Below are 15,321 nucleotides of genomic sequence, written 5' to 3'. Positions count from 1 at the left end.
GGTGATGGTTGCATCTCGTATCACAGTTAGTGTGAGGATAGATGGGATAGCATGGACGTGCCCCTTTATTGCTGGGATTCCTGTTATCGCTCAGCCTTGGCCTCCAGAAGCCCCATTCTGCTGTCTTGGACTCTCCTCTCTCCCATCCTAGGAGGAAGCGGCCGCACTAGAGTCTGGGGCTGACGAGGCTCCAGCCGGAAGCCTCCCTAAGGAGCTTGCCATGGTTACCAGCTGCCTGCAAGGAGAGGCCATAAATCCTGAGCCCAGGGTGGTAGGAGGGAGGGAACCTGTGTGTGGGGTGGGAAGGGGGGCAGCTAAGTGGAATTGAATCTTGTTTAAGGAGGAGGCCCACTCCTCCCCGGGCCTGTAATTTACTGCGAGGTTGACAAGATGAAAGCGGAATTTTCAGTGGCATAATCGCTGGGACCTCAGGGAGCCGCGGGAGATGAGCTGCGAGGCAGGCGGTGGCAGCCGAGGCTTTAAGCAAGATCTGGGGTGCTGATCCCGCTGTGATCACAGCGGGGGACAGGAGACCAGGGGGCACAGGGCTCCGAGCAGGGCCGGCCGTGCCGGCTAAGCCCCAGGCTCAGGCCACGTCTTGTCCGCTGTCGTCTCCAGAGCCGAGGTCAGGCCCCGATTTTTCAGCCAATTTTATGTAGCGGAACGTACCGCCCAGGACAGCTGTGACAGGGGCTGCCAACCGCACTCAGCTGAGCGCCTTCTCCGGCATTGCCCTCAGCCAAAGGGAGCTGTCCAGCTCAAGGTCATGCCCACTGGAGGGGGAGAACAACTCATGTCCACCATCTGATAGGTGCATGGATTCAAAGGTGGGACCCCTTGGCTCAACTTGGAGCATCCCAACTCCGTAGCGCCCCATGGTAGCAGCTGTGGCCTCTGTTGAGACAGCCTCACGGTTCAAGTTCTCCCTCTGCTCAGCCTTGCCTCTCTTACCCCTTCCCCGTGTTCCCTTCAGCTCTCCCCAGTAAACTTCCCACAGGCACATCTCTACCCTGGAGCCTATTTCCAGGGAACCAGACCTAAGGCTTTCCCTCACCAGCAGGCTTGTTGTAAAAGAGCTTTTGTGTGTAGTGTTGGAAGAGCATCACAGAGCCTCCTTTTCCCAATGGGGAGACTGGGGCCCAAACAAGCAGGAAACTTACTCAAGAACACTTGGTGTTAGGGGCAAAAGCTGGGACGCCAGACTCCCAGCCCACTAGTCCAACTCCTCCATTTTACAGATGGGAAGACTGAGGCCCAGAGAGTTACAAGGTACAGGGGGGAGTGGGGGCATGGAGGCAGTGTGCTAGGGTGAAAGCTCACAGCTTTGTAGCTGGATCCTAGCCACACGGTCTTGAGCAAAACCACCCCTTCTTAAGTACTTCTATTTTTCATCAGTAACTAGAGAGACCAGTTCCCATCTCAGGAGGATAGGGTGAGGCTTGCTTAAGTAACAATAAGAGAACTTATTGTTACTTATTGTACTTATTGGCACTGCCTGTGTGTTGGATGAGTCCTTCACACACATTTTGATGAATCACTGTGAAAACATGTCACTCATAGTAGGTACATGATGCTTAGTTACACAACATCCTGACCACCTGGTCCAGGGGCTCCAAGATCAGCTTCAGAATCTGAGAGTGGGCTGTCCCAGACCTAGGGCAGACTCTGGGGCCAGAAGTTCTTACATCAAGCCCTAGATCCCCACTTCCTGGCTATGAGTTTGGGCAAGTTACTTCAGCTTTCTATGCCCCAATATCATCATCTGTAAAATAATAATAAAAATTAAAACAGACTGGCACAAATTAAACAGGGTAACTCATGTAAAGTGCTTAGCACAGTGGTCAACAAGCACAGCTTCTTACTTCTAGCTCATCAGATACCCATGTCCTGCCATGTAGAAAGCACCTTATAAATGTTGCCTATTAGTATTATTGTCACTGTTAGTGAATCAGATGCCCTGGGGACCTGCGGATATGGATTTTGAAAGAGTCCCTCTTATTATGCTGCCAACGTGACCCTGCTTCCGGCAGGTCCTCGGACAAGCCTTGGGAACCACAGTTTGACCTTCCATTGTACTGAAGCCCAGAGAGGGTGGGGTCTTGCCCAAGGTCACCCAGCACGGCGGGATCATAGCCAACCTCCAACCCAGTCCACTTGCCTTCCATCCTGGAGAGCTTCCTCCTGCCTGTGCCGCAGAGGGACATATCCCTTAATGTCATCTGCTCGGGTTGCAGTAAAAATTAACTGCCCTGAATATGTGCATCATCAATGCAGCTCCAAGACTGAGAAGGGATGAAAATGCAACGTGTCACACACACTCCCGGGGTATCCAGGCAGGCTCTTTAATGACTCCTTGGAGGGGCCTCCACTCTAAGAGGACACCGCCCCCCAGAGCCTGCTGGTCTCCTCTGCTTTGGCCTGGGTTGGGACCCGATGCTAGGCACAGGATGAGTGCCCCAAGAGGCCTTGAGTGAGCAGGACTGAGGGTGGGGCTTCACCCTTGACTCCCCTGGTTCCAGTCCCCTCTCAACCCACCTATGCATCTTACTAGTACATCTTGCCGGACCACTCAGGGTCACCTCAGTTCTCACCCCAGCCCAGATGGCAGTGTTTTACTGTCTGAGTGAAGGTGATGGCTGAGAATGTCTCCCCCAAGCTTGCTAGAGTAAAAGCTGATGTACAGAGGGCAAAGGATGCTGCTGTGGGTCTCAGTCTCTGCCCCTGAGTATCCTTTACAACAGATAAGCTTTAATAGAATCAGGTCTGTGGGAATTTCCCTCTGGCCTAAGCCACATATTCCAAGAACTGAGTGGGGGGAGGCAGAGACCCAGAGGAAGTAACCAGGCACCTGGTAGGATGGACGACCTGGGATCAGGTATGCGTGGTATGAACAGATATAGCAGGCAGAACAGTGAGAGACAAACAACCAAGGAGGCAAAATGGGGAGAAGATAGAAGGGTAGGAAGAAACAGACTAGAAGAAAGGGCAGGAGAAAGGAGGAAAGCAGAGGAAAAGGGGGAGTGACTAGAATGGATATTCATACAGTGGAGTACTAGACAGCAGTGAAAAGGAAAGACGCGAGAACAAAAATGAATCTTAAAAACAATGCTAACAGGACACAAGAGTGTACACAGGATGATTCCATCTATCTCAAGTTCAGAAACAAACCTAAGACTATTGGAGTGCATAATGAGTTGGTAAACTATATAAAAGGCGAGGGTCTGGTTATCACAAAAGTCTGGGAAAAGGGAAGCAGTGGGTTAGGGACACAGTAGGGGGCTTCTGGTGAGGGGACCACATTCAGTGTTTTGATCAAAGGGTGATCCACAGGGTTCAATTGCTAATTATTTGTTAAATTCCTCATTTATGTTTCTTATACTTTTCAGTATGAATGTTGATTTCACAGTTTTAACTGGTTACCAAAGTCGAGAAAGAGGAGGAGGAGGCGTGGGGGCACTCAGGAGTGAGAGGGAGAGGACCTCCCGGGACTCTGCTCGGCTGGCCCCGCGGCAGGGCCCTGCCCCCCATCCGGCCGCATTTATAAAATGGAATAAATATTGACACGGCCAGGATGGTATTCAATTTGTCCTGATCACTGGGCTGCGGTGAGTTCTGACAGGGCGAGGTGTAAAACAGCAGCTCGGATGTAATTTCTACTGTCAACATGATGTACAGCGGGCTCTGCCTGCAGCACCAGCAGGCAGGCAGGATGGGGGCAGGGCGGGGAGCCAGGTGCAGGCCCCGGGCACCTGGCATGGAGGGGCCAGGTGGTCACTTCAGGGCAGGTGAGCAGAGGCAGCCAAGGCATGCGTGTGTGCACGTGTGGGTAGGTGTCAATGTGACTGCACGTGTGTTCGTAACTTTCACGGGAGGTCAGGCTGTAGGTAGACAGTCAGGCCTGGGGTAAATAGTGTCAGGAGGCGTTGGGGGGAGGGACACAGCTCATCCGTAGGGCCAAATGCAGGCCTCTCCTTCCTTCCCAGAAGCCACTAAATCCCCCTTTGCTCATTCTCCTTCCCCACTTTCTGCACAGCCCATTTGAATTCCACATCTACTACTAGCTAGCTGTGTGACCTTGGGCAAGTCCCTCAGCCTCTCCTCACCACTTTCCCTTCTACTGTAATAGAAATTTTAAAGAGAGCTGCTGTAAGATTTCAGTCAGATCATTGATATAAAATGCCCTGGAACTAAGTGATGCCTCTTATTATTAGCTAATTGAATGGCACCATGCCTGGCACACAGTAAAAGTGCTAAAAATGTTATCTATCATTATTCTTGGTGACTCAGAATCAGCTCAGTACATGCACCCTACCTCCCTTTCTTCCTTCTCTATTCTTTTCATCTGCCAAGGCCATTTCCCCAAAGGAACAAAGCCTGGGACAAACCCCACTGTGTCCCGTCACCCCCTCCTCCCTCCCCAGTTCTGATCAGAGTGAAATGGGATTGTGAAGTGGGGTGATGGTAACTTACCTTATGGGGTTATTGTGAGGCATAAGCAAGGTAATGCCCCAAAAGTGCTGGAACAGGAAGTGATCAATAAACATCACTTAAAAACCAGGGGTCATGCCCGATATTGCTCCCCCATCATTCCTTACGTCTGAGCCATCACCAAGCCTGGTCCACTTTATTTCTTAAATAATTCAAATCTGTTGCTTTTCCTCTGTCACATAACGGCCTCCCTGATCTATACCACCATCGAGTCCTCTTGGGTCCCCTTTTCTGGTCCTGAACCTGTACAGTTTGTCCTTTAAGTCTCAAGCCCATGATCTTCTTCAAAACACAAGTTTGGTCATATCTTCTTGCTAAAAAGCCTTCAGTGCCCTCCCATTTGCTCTGGAGCTAAAATCTAAACTTTTTAAGACCCTTGGTGAGCCACCCCTCCCCCTCACATGCTATGTGAATTTTCAGGCCCCTGAATGTGGCTTTGCAACTTCTATTACTTGGGCCCCAATATGCCTCTGCCATCCTTTACCTTTTAGCTCAAAAGCCCTTTCTCTGGGAACTGCCCCTCCCTGGCCCACCCAGCCCTAATGAGGTTCCTATTAAATGTGGTAGTCCCCGTTACCTTCCCTCTGTGAATCTGCCCCCATTGGTAATTGTATATTTACTTGTGAGAAGATCGGATTAACGAATGTCTTCTTACACACCCACACACAAACACCAGGGGGCAGAGACTTTGATTTGCCCACAGCTACATCCTCAGCCTCTAACACAGTGCCTGGCATGGAGTAAGTGCTCAATAAATACTTAATGAGTCAATGAATGGAACAAACAGGAGGAAATGATGCCGTAGAAGGGCGGTCTGCAGGGAGGTGGTGTGGCGGTAACCAGGCAACTGCAGTGCGTGCCCTTCTGTCCATTCATCCATCAATCCATGCCTCCAACCATTCATGCCTTCTTTCATCCAGTTCACTCACACATTCAGCACCGGCCAGTCTGAGCATGTACACAGGTATGAGCTGAAGGGCAGAGAGCGGTAAGGGAGGTGCCCAAAGCCAGCTGGCCGGATGCTGAGGTGAAGACAAAAGAGAGAGCCCTTCTGAGCCATGGCTCAGATGAGTGAGCTCACTGGGGAGGTGGTGGAGGGGAGGCAGAGACTGCCTGGAGGAGAGGGCAATCAGGGTGGGCCCCATGAGGGGGGTCAGGGATGGATGTGGGGCAATGTGGGAGAAGGACATTCCTGGCAGAGGGAACAAGAGTAGGAGCAAAGAACTAGAGGCATGAAAGTAATAAACAGTGGTTGATCCCATCCGCCCAGAGAGATGAGTGCGTGGAGAGACGCCATGACAGCAACTTCCCTGGTGGTCCAGCGGTTAAGAATCCGCCTTGCAATACAGGGGATTTGGCTTCGATCTCTGGTCACGAGAACTGAGATCCCACGTGCTGCAGCTACTGAACCCATGGGCAGAACTAGAGACCCGCATACTGCAACTAAGACCCGATGCAGCCAAATCAACGAATGTAAAGAGTATCTTTGGAAACAAGGCCGTGACAATGACATGGACTGGGCCGGCCCAGACCCCCCGGGGCCTTGAGCGGCCGTGTGCACAGCGGCTCAAGGAACAAGCTTTGGAGCCCACAGCCCAGGGGTCGAATCCCAGCTCCACCTCCTCTGGATGAGTCTGGGGCAAGTTTTATGAACTCTCTGTACCTCAGTTTCCTCATTTGATAAATGAGGACAAATAACAGTCCCCACCTCAAAGGACTATATCTAGGTAGAGTCACTGAACATGAAGAACTCTGCTACTCTGAATGGTAACTAATGAATGCCAGGCCCGAGTCTGGACTTTATCTTGAAGGCAAAAGGGAGCTGGGGAGAGATTTGAACAGAACCTTCCAGACTGAGCTGGGCTGCATAAAGGTGCCTCTGGCAGCATGCCCAGCATAGACTGGGGGCAAGACTGGGGGCCCTTGGACCAGCTTTGCAGATGGGGTGATCCTTTATATGGGTTACATATGACCCCCCTTGTCCCCTTTCTCCCCCAATCTCCCACATTTTCCTCCCTCGATAACGGTCCAGCTACCAAGCCCAGAAGCTTTGGCATATCCTGAGCCCCCATGCAAACACTCAGAGAGATAGTCCCCACCCCACCTAGGAATACAGCACTGTTCACAGGACACCTGCATCACCCCCAGGGCCCCGGAAACAGCCCATAGGCTCAACTCACACAGAGCAAGCCCCTATCCAGTCAACCCTCCACACTTACTGAGCACCTGTCACGTGCCAGAAGTTGTTCTAGCTGCTGGGATACTGTGCGCATGCGTGCCGCCCCTACACACACCATTACTGATGCAAAGGCACACATGTGCCCAGGCACACCCATGCTCACGCGCGCCAGGGCAGGCTGAGGCAGTAGCTGGTCTGCTCTCTCGCTTGTGACTCTGCCGTGCCTTCCATGGAGCAGGGGGTTGGGAAGGGGCAGTGAGAGGTGGGCAGACACAAGGTGACTCTGCCCCATAATGCTCCACACCTCAACAGTTCCTACATTACTCTGGGGTCCATTCTGGCCTGGAGGGAGAGTACTGAGCTGGTAGGGATCATTTCTCCCCCAGGGGAAGGCAGCAGCCAAGCACAGAGAGCTCTGGGCACAGGATCCAGCGGGCACAGTGCCCTTAGGACTCGGACAGGGCAGACAGGAGCCAGGCTGCCAGGCACAGTTCCCACTGGCAGACCTGGGAGCCAGGTGGGCATGGAGAGAGGACATATACATGTCAAGCCAGCGTGGGGCAGAGAGAGGGAATGAATGGATGAGAAAATGAATGAACTGCCTCTTCCTGCGTTACACATCCCCTCCAGGGCAACAGCCCTGGAACCAGAGTAAGCACCACAGCCTGCTATAAGACTTCACTTTTCTTAGAAAGAGGTGCATTCATGGGGTTCTAGCAGTTGTGAAATAAATGCATGAATGAATAAATGAATGACTGAGGGGACACATATCTATGCGCCCCGTTTACCTGGTCAGGATACTTTTGTACACAGTAGGAGTCCATTAATAATTTTATTTTTAATTTTTTAGTTAATTATTTCTTTTAATTGGAGGCTAATTAGTAATTTTATAGGTGGTTTTTTTTTTTTTTTTTTTTTTGCCTCACCCATTGGCATGTGGATCTTAGTTTCCTGACCAGGGATCAAACCCATGCCCCCTGCTTCGGAAGCAGAGTCTTAACCACTAGACTGCCAGGGAAGTCCCTCCACTGGTGTTTTTCAAGTGACTAGAAATAATAATAACAATAGCTATTATCATTACATTAGCTTACATTTATTGCCAAACACTGTGGATCTCTTCCCTTGCATCATCTCATTTATTCCTTACACTGACTCTAGGAGGTAAGCACTGTTACATCTATTTTTCAGATGAGAAAACTAAGATGCTAGAGAAAAGGAGAAAATTACCAAGATCATACATACAGTAATGGGCTTCCCTGGTAGCTCAGAGGGTAAAGTGTCTGCCTGCAATGCAGGAGACCTGGGTTCAATCCCTGGGTCAGGAAGATCCCCTGGAGAAGGAAATGGCAACCCACTCCAATATTCTTGCCTGGAAAATCCCATGGACAGAGAAGCCTGGTAGACTACAGTCCATGGGGTCGCAAAGAGTTGGACACGACTGAGCTTAGAATAATACTGAATATGTACAGTAAAGCAATGGACCTGGGACTCAAATTCTGTTCTGACTTTGGACCTCATGGTTTCAGGTCCCCTGAATGTTAAATTCTGTCCCAGAGATCGGGGCTAGGAGGATTATCAGAAGTTTGGGGGAGGAGGCACAGGTGAGGAGCTCCAGGCTACATGATGAAGTTCCTCCTGCTTTGTCCTGCCTGTGGGGTCACAAAGCCCTGCCCCTCTCCTTAGTCTTGGCAGAGTGAGAGGCTGAGAAACAAATGTGGGGTGGGTTGGATAAGAATCCCTTCCTCCGTCCCCAGGGAGACAGCCAGATGACAAAGAAGGGTCTGGAGCCACTGAGCTCGCAGTGCTGCAGCCTTGGCAGCAGTGGTACTAGGGCACTAAAAAATCAAGAAGGGACATGCTGGCCACTCAGCCCGGATTCTAAAAGTGTACACCGTAGACGGTTGCAGTGATGCCCACAGGACAGATGGGGCCACAGCAAATCACTGAGGCTGGCAGCTGCTCAGTCAAAGGGAAAGACATGCTGCCTGAGCGGCTCCCAAAATCTATCTGTCCCTCCCAGGCCCCAGCTCCTTGTTTGGCTCTGGCAGGTGTGTGTAGGAAGGAGCAGGGAAGGGTGGCAGAAGGAATAGACATGATCTCTGCCCTCTAGAAGCTTGTCATCACAGCTGACCCCAGACCTAGCCACAAAGGTCTGAAGGGGTTCACAGGGAAAAAGAAAAGGGGAGTCTGGAGGAAGTAGGGGCCAGAAGTGGATCACAAAAGCCCAGAATGGATATATTTGGTGGTTCAACAATATCATCAAGGATACAGACTTTTCCATCATTTTCAGTAGGGCCCTTTGGCCTCATTGTCCCAGAATGGCTGCCAGTGCTCTGGCCATCACCTCATATGTGCAGAAAACAAAAGGTTTCTCCTCAAGACATCTCTTTTTAAAGACTGAAAACAATATATATCCAGAAGCTCTCCAGGAGTTATATTCCATTGACCAGAATTGTGTGTGTGATACTTTCTAGACCAGTCACTGGTGGAGACGGGAGAATGGCTCTTACTGGCTCAGACTAATCACTGTTCCAAGGGCAGGAGCTGCGCACATGGCCCAGCTGTGGGAGGGTGGATATTAAAACAAAATTGAAACAAGAAAGAAGGTTGGGGAATGAATTAGTCTTTAGCAGCAAGCCCATCTTTTATATTTCCCATCACTCTGTTTACACATCATAAAACCCAGCCAGACTGCTGAGGTAGGGGGCGGGAGCTGGGGGAGCAGGCAAAAGGGACCTTCAAAAATCCCTAGGGGGGCTGCCACCCACTCACACATGTCTCCACATATTCTCTTCCCGGCCTCTCCTGAACCCACTCCGGTTGCACCAGCACACCCACCACCCGCCCAAAATAGCTTTTGTCAAGGCCTACACTAATGACCTCTGTGTTGCTAAATCTAATGGTCAATTCAAAGTCTGCATCTGACCTGACCTATCAGTAGGATGACCATACAATTTATCATCCAAGCTGAGAGTAAAAGGGGGTAAGACACTATTCCTAGTTATGCCAGGACAGAGGACGTAAAGTGGAACTGTCGCAGGCACATGTGGACAGAGGGTCACCAGCTAATGCCTCCTCCCTCCTTTCTTCTACGGGTTTCCAAGACACCTCCTCTCTCCTCACCTCCCTTCCCCTCTCGCCCCGTCTTTCTCAGGCTCCTTTACTGTTTCCTCATCTCCCCAGTCTCTACGTGCTGAGATGTTGGACCTTTTCACCATCCGCCCTCACTCCTTCACAAGCTCATGCAGCCTCAGCTCTGAATACCATCCAAATTCCCACAATTATACCTGCAGGCAGGACCTTGCCTCTGAACTCCTGACTGTAAGTGCTAGTCGCCTGCTTGATGTCTCCGCTGGGTATCCAGTAGGCAGGGAATGTAACACATCCGGGACTTGATCGTAATACGTCCGAATGAGTCCCTGATCGCCTCCCCAGGTTTGCTGTGCTCATGCTTGTCTGCAGCCTGTGGAAGAGTGCACCATCATTTCTGTTGCCTAGGCTGCCGGTGTGGTCACACTCCGTTCCTCTTTTTCCCTCGCACCATTTCCGACCCACCAACATATCTTGTGGAGGAGATACACACAGGAGGAGCCTTACTTCTCAGCACCTCCTCTGCTCCCGCTTGGTCCAAGCCACGTTTACTCCTTGGCTGGATTATTGAAATAGCTCCCTCACCACCCCCCTCCCCTATCCCAGCTTCCCTCTGTTTTGAATCTACCAGCCAGAGTGATCTTTTAAAACACAAGTCAGATCGCATCATTCCTCTGCTCAAACCCTCCTACGGGGTCCCATCTCACTCACAGAAATACCCAAAGGAGACCCTACAGGCTCTGATGCCAAGCTCATCTCACTGGCTTCATCTGCTGCCCCTCTACACTCACTCCAGTTCAGCAACATTGGGCTCCTTGCTGTTCCTCCTGAACGCCACACACACCCTGACCTCAGGACCTTTGCACTGCTGCCCCTTAGCCTGAAATGCTCTTCTTCTACCCATGTGCACAGCTCTCTCCTTCGCTCACTTCAGATCTCCGTTCAGATGTCATCTTCACCACGGGGACTTCCCTGACCACCATGTATAAACTATTACTTATAATACTTGATTGAGAGAGAGAGAGAAAATCCCCACCCCTAACACTTCTGTGCCCCAGATTTGTTTTTCTCCACAGCGCTTAAACCGTCGTCTGACATGTTGTTTGTTTGTTTATTCTCTGACCCCCACTAGAGGTGCAAAGGCAAGGACTCTTTCTTTTCATTGTGCCGAGAACAGCATAGAGTAGAAACTCACAAACATCTGTAGAATGAACCAGTGTGCACCAGATACACACACACTCATATGCACAGTTGCAGACCTGTGCCCACAGGCATACAGGAACTACACACATTTCCTCGAGAACCCAAGAGCACATGGATTATAGGAGGTGAGGCTGACAAGCAGACTGGGTGAAGCCAACACTAACTGAGCCAGGTTGGGGCTCGACTTTTCATCCCACGGGGGACTCAATCCCACTGGGGACCCAATAACTGCGCAGTAGAATGAGACGTGTGGCCCAGAGAAGGCCACCAACATGCCCCAGATCTTACCGGGAGGCCCGGTGGAGCCAACGTGACCCCACGGCACTACAGCTGCCTCCCCTGAAGGACCAGGAATTCCAGGATGAGGCCCTGTACTTGACACCCATTCAGAACAAGCAGCTGGAACTGGAGAGAAAGGAAGGAAGAGAGGGAACAGGCTGGAGTGTCTGCAGCAGCCCCGGCAGGGCTGTGCTGAGCAGGGTAGAGTTGGCTCACATCCAGGGCATCTGGCTAACACGCCCAAAAGCGGACCCGGTGGGCTGAGGTATGAAGGCCCAGGGAGGGAGGGAGAGATGGGGTTGTGAGGACCTCGCCCCTCAAACAACGGTGCAGGATCAGTGCTGTACAAGGGCACTGGCCCAGGGGCAGTTGGGGCTGACAGGCAGCCACCCTTGTCCTCCCAAGAGTGCCTCCTGGCCTGGGGCTGATCCACTCGGAGGGGCTTCCCTATCCTCCTAAAGGTGCCCTCCTCCAAGAGGAATCTGAGTCCTGGCCCCACTCCATCGAGGCCCCACTCCATCATCAGGCATCCTGTGCAAATTTGGATGACACTCTTGGGAGAAGGCGATGGCACCCCACTCCAGTACTCTTGCCTGGAGAATCCCATGGTCGGAGGAGCCTGGTAGGCTATAGTCCATGGGGTCACTAAGAGAGTCGGACTCAACTGAGGGACTTCACTTTCACTTTTCACTTTCATGCATTGGAGAAGGAAATGGCAACCCACTGCAGTATTCTTGCCTGGAGAATCCCAGGGACAGAGGAGCCTGTTGGGCTGCCGTCTCTGGGGTCGCACAGAGTCGGACACGACGGACGCGACTTAGCAGCAGCAGCAGCAGCAGCTTGGACTCCACCCCTTTCTAAATTGGGAGCTGACCGTAGACCTCTGCAAACTTCCCATAGAGCACACCCTCTCCTCCCCAACACCCCAAACGCCACCTGCCCCCATCCCTCCTGTGCTTCAACTTCAAGTGCCACCTTCTCTGAGATGCTGTCCTTACTCTGCGATTCACTATGCCTGGCCCTGCAACACTGAAGGGCTTGCATCATGAGAGTCCCTTATGGCCCTGTGCCATTTCGTTCTACCATGGTTTTTTACTGTATAAAGTCCCTCCAAGCCTTTCTCTGCACACTCAGAATAAAATGGACACTGTTTTTCTTCCTCCGGTTCTGCTCAGTCTGGCCAGTACCCCTCTCTCCTTCATCTTCATCTGACTGCTCTGTGCCAACCACAGTGGCCTCTTCCCTGTTCCTCAGCTTCTCCAAGCCTCTGGACCTTTGTACAGACTGTTCCCTCTGCTGTCCCCAGCTCTGTCTCATTCCTCCAGATCAGCCAAATGTCACCTCCTCTGAGAGGTCCTCCCTGATACCTTGTCTATAATAACACACACCCCAACTCTTTCATCACACTCTTCCTTCCTCTTTCCTGCTTCATATTCCTTCTTAATACTTACCACTCCCTGGAATTGCATTGTAGAATTTATTCCTTTGTTACCAGAAGGTCAGCTTCATGAGAGCTGGGACTTCATTTTATTACTTTGTCCCCAGTGCCTAGCACAGGAACTGGAATCAGGGAGGCACGGGTAAATATTTGTAGAAAGAGTCTATGAATAACCAGAAGAAATGCACTTCTCTCCTGTCACATAGCTGAGGAGCTGATTGCATCTTGCTGTCTTACACAAAGAAATGATCTTTAAAGTGTGTTGAATGAATAAATGAAATGCATTTCTGTCTCCCCACTTGTAGCGGACACTAATGTTTAATGAATGAATGAATGATTGAATCTTAGTGTGTCCCTGTCTTGTAAAAGGTGTTATAAAGAAAGACATAAAGAAGAGAGGGGGATGGGGGAGGGAGAAAAAGCCACAGTGGGGTGCTCGCAAACATTGAGGGATCGCCCCTGTTCCCACTTCCTGCACCCCCTGCAGCCCTCCCCAAGACGGTCCCCGACTCCCCAAACCCTCCCTCCCACCAGCCCTCCCCTCTGCATCCCTGCAGGGCTGTGATGAGCCCTGAAACTGCCTGATGGAGTCAGGGGACCAGTTCCTGCCGCGCAGGGAAGTCATAAGCTCCAGGAAATGAAGGCCTCAGAGCGGCGCCTCCTCCTCACCCATAACTCCAGTCTCATTAGGACCAGCCCTGGCCATAACGTGGGGAATCGAGGCTAGATGCCCAGAGGCAGCCTCACAGCTCAGGGACCACCCAGGTAGGGGAGGGTCTGCCAGCATCTTCAAGCTTAGACCCCCCAGAGCAGGTGAGGAGGGGGTGGGACGAGGTGCTGGGGATGCTCTCATCAGGGTCCCAGGTCCTCCTGATGTCCATCAGTTCCGGGTGGGTCCTAAAGGGAAAGAGGGCTGGCTCGGGATATCTCCCTTCCATTCCTCCTTATGGACTGTGGGGGTTTTCCCCTCCTCATTGCCCTCGATGCAGTTTTGACCCCCTCACCACTCTCCCTACCTCCAGCAGATGACTCCCTCCCCCAGAACCCTTTCCATAAAGAAATTCTGGAGCTGAGAGTGGGAAAGAGCACTGGGGAGTTGAGCATCTGTGAAATGGGTATAAGACGCCCACTTTCACAGCTGCTGTGACTCATGTGACTTAGCGAGTTAAACTGCAGCGGGCCCCCACCTTTTTGGCACCAGGGACCAATTTCAGGGAAGAAAATTTCTCCATGAACCGGGAGTGCGGGAGATGGTTTCAGGATGATTCAAGCATATTATATTTATTGTGCACTTTATTTCTATGATTATTACATCAGCTCCTCCTCAGATCATCAGACGTTAGATCCCAGAGATTGGGGACCCCTAAAAACATATGAGAATTGTCCACTGGGGTCCTGGGTCACATGAGGCCCATGTCTTCTGCCCCCACCCCCAAATTCCAGCCACTTCCTTTGCCCACAGGTGGACCTGGCTGGGGCCAGGCACTTTCCCAGATTCTCTGCTTAGCTCCACACACCTCACGTTTCCAACCCACCTCTCCAAACTAACCAGATCACCCCCAGCCTGGCTGCACACTCAGCTACCAGAATGCCCATTCCTTTCTTCTCACCCAATCAGATGCCCCCCTCCTCCAAGCAGCAGCCCTGATATCCTTCCACACACCTGCACCTTCCAGACAGGTGTCAGGTAGCACCCCTTTTTATAGCCCTGATTATACTCCACCCAGTATTTAAGTCATTACTGGGGGTCTTGTCTCCCACCCCACTAATCTGCGAGCTTATTTCATCTTTGTCTTAGCATCCAGCCCAAACCTGGACTAGAATGGAAGCTCAGTAGAATGGAGTGGTTGAATTGAACTAGGCTGAGGGCAGAGGTGGGGGAGGGAACTTGGGGATTCACCTCTGCTTCTTAGTGGCTGAAACTCCTCCCTGGAAGCAGCTTTGCTGTCCCCTGTAAACACCCACACGAAGCCATTATTCATCATTATGGCTTGAGTAGGAGTTAGTCCCTCAGATCCTTTCTGGCTGAAAGCAGGATCTGATTGGGGGGGGGGGGGGTAGGGCGGTGGCGGGAAGGAGAGATGGATTGATCTGGGGAGGCAGCGCTGGTCCAGGGTAGTGGGGGGAGTGTCTATTAGCCTTCCGGAAAAGGTTTTCTAGGGGTGGGGGGTGGGGTGGAGACACCAAAGGCAAGCACTGGTGGTGGGGGGGGGGGGCGGGGGGGGGGCGCGGCGTGTGTGACCCTGCCAAAACCACACAGGGTGCCTCCAAGCAAGGCCCTCTAGGACTCAGGTGCCCCACTCCTGAAAGTGGGGTGTGGAGGGACTCACCTGAGGTCAGAGGGCCTTCCCCAGCTCTTGCTTTGGATGGAATGACCTCTCTGTGCTGCCGTGGGAGGGCCGGAGGGTTGGTGGGGTGGACGGCTGGCTGCTGGACTCGATGCACCCAGGAGGCTGGGTCCTGGGAGCTCTGGAGTTTTTCTAGAAGGGCTGGCTTCCTCTCTGGACCGGAGGTTGTGGGGGGTAAGGGGGGCTGGGCTACGGAGATTGTCAGGAGGTGGGGGGAGGGCAGGAAAAGCAGCTCAAGGGGTCCCTGTCCCTGTGGGCACGTGGGATGGCCCAGGACCACTAAGAAAGGGCAGGAC

The sequence above is a fragment of the Ovis canadensis genome, chromosome 13, assembly GCF_042477335.2.
Source record: "Ovis canadensis isolate MfBH-ARS-UI-01 breed Bighorn chromosome 13, ARS-UI_OviCan_v2, whole genome shotgun sequence".
In the NCBI taxonomy this organism is placed as follows: Eukaryota; Metazoa; Chordata; class Mammalia; order Artiodactyla; family Bovidae; genus Ovis; species Ovis canadensis.
This window is presented reverse-complemented; position numbering follows the sequence as displayed.